The sequence below is a fragment of the Cyprinodon variegatus genome, unplaced genomic scaffold (genome assembly GCF_000732505.1).
Source record: "Cyprinodon variegatus isolate N-32 unplaced genomic scaffold, C_variegatus-1.0 Scaffold660, whole genome shotgun sequence".
Taxonomy (NCBI): Eukaryota; Metazoa; Chordata; class Actinopteri; order Cyprinodontiformes; family Cyprinodontidae; genus Cyprinodon; species Cyprinodon variegatus.
Window position 1 is genome coordinate 349,402 of NW_015151113.1, and position 1,789 is coordinate 351,190.

At 38.7% G+C, this 1,789-nt stretch overlaps 1 protein-coding gene across 1 annotated transcript in view; it reads left to right on the forward strand.

The window, feature by feature from the left end:
* Nucleotides 1-1,132: 1,132 nt before the first annotated feature.
* LOC107096939 (cytosolic purine 5'-nucleotidase-like) overlaps nt 1,133-1,789 on the forward strand; it is a 32,929-nt gene continuing 32,272 nt past the window's right edge. The window contains exon 1 of the mRNA XM_015393853.1: nt 1,133-1,299. The gene's annotated coding sequence lies outside the window, so the exon portion shown is untranslated. The remainder of the gene's footprint in view (nt 1,300-1,789) is intronic.

Consider the following 1,789-nt stretch of genomic DNA (forward strand, 5'->3'; position numbering starts at 1 on the left):
GCTGACGGAGTATGTGGAATCTGGGGGTGAGACTCACCCATCAAACCAGTGTCTACACACAGTTGTTATGAGGTGTGTCATTTTAATAATAATAATAATAATAATAATAAATCCAATTTGTACCGCACTTTTCATTAAGAAAAATCTCAAAGTGCTACACAGTGCAAATAAAATCAAAGATAAAAATCAACCATAAAAATCATGTGGAGGCAGAATAGGCTTGCTTAAATAAAAAAGTCTTCAAGCCTCTTTTAAAATCATTCAGTGGTTGTGGAGCTCTCAGATGATCTGGGAGAGAGTTCCAGAGACGGGGGGCAGCGATTTTAATTTTTATCTTATTTCATCTGCACTAGGATAATTCTTGTAAACTATTAAACATTTTAAGCATTCTAGTACTTGAGTAAATATGAGTAAAATACTGCAGCTTGCTTAAATTATTGATATGGAGACTGAGTGTAGGATCACATCCAATGGTTTGTTTTTTCTTTACCGGGTGCTTTTTTTAGTCCCAGTTTTAGTCCATGTTTTGCTCACAAGATAAATAATTATTGCTCAGTCTAGTTTAATAATCTCCCGTTGGCATTTAGGAGTTATTAAGCTTGAAGCTTTTAATCCTTAGCCTTTTTAATCCTTAGCCTATTACTAAATATTTATACAGTGTAGTTTGCATAGGTTTTGACTGTGCTGGTTCCTGTATCAGTGACAGTAATAGCTAATTAGTTCCCCATTGTTTAATTTATTTGAACTGCAGAGAATAATTAATGAACAAAGTGAAATTCTTAGTTTAAAGTATATATAAGATTCAAATATTTTAGTAGGGCCCATTCTGCTTTACTTCAATTCCTTAAAAATCAAATCAGAATGTATAAAATAATGCATACTGTGAGAAATATTTTCCACATAACTACAGACCACTTATTATTACTCAGTAACATTTACTGTGCTATAAGAATTTCACATTTTTCCATTTTGTTTCAGTTAAATCCTCTGAAAAATTCTAACTTATAGCTGCACCTATCCTCATTTAACCCTGACAGGCTTTCCTGTCCAAGGTATTTCAAAATCTCACCTGGAAGTGTCCTGTCGTGCTCTCTCCCGTCCAGCAGGGGGCAGTGTGCTCAGACAGCAGCAGGAAGCGCAGGTCGGTCCTACTTTAGACCCGTTGGAGCAGCAGCCTAATAAACGGTCAGTATCGGTTCTTTCTTCGCCCTCAGACCTTCAGGTCATCCAACCGTGAAGCTAACTGGCAGCTGCTGCCTACTGCGCATGCGCCACCCAGTTTCTCCGGCAGTAAAGACGGTGAGTGTGTCGCTGTTAAAGTATTTGTTTGTTGTTTTGAGGGTTTTTTAAAGTCTATGTTCGTCGTTTCGGGTCAGAACTCCTGTGTCTGTTAATAATCTCTGCCGTGTGGTTCTGTTGGCTCTGCCAGAACCAGCTGCCTTAGAACCACCGTGTCGCATTGCGATTTCTGAGAAACAACATGATGTCTCTCTGTCTGTCCGTGGGTTTCCTGCAGCTTTCTGTCTGTCTGTCAGGTTTTACACCACAGTAAAATTAACCGCTGCTGATCAGCAGGCGACCTTCCTGCTGCTGCAGGGCTGAAGATCAGCCCCTTGATTATCTAGGAATAAAGGCAGACAGTTGTTTGACTATCCAGTAATACAGACAGGTAGCTGTTTGATTATCCAGTAATAAATACAGACAGATGTTTGACTATCCAGTAATAAAGACAGACAGATGTTTGATTATCCAGTAATAAAGACAGACAGATGTTTGATTATCCAGTAAT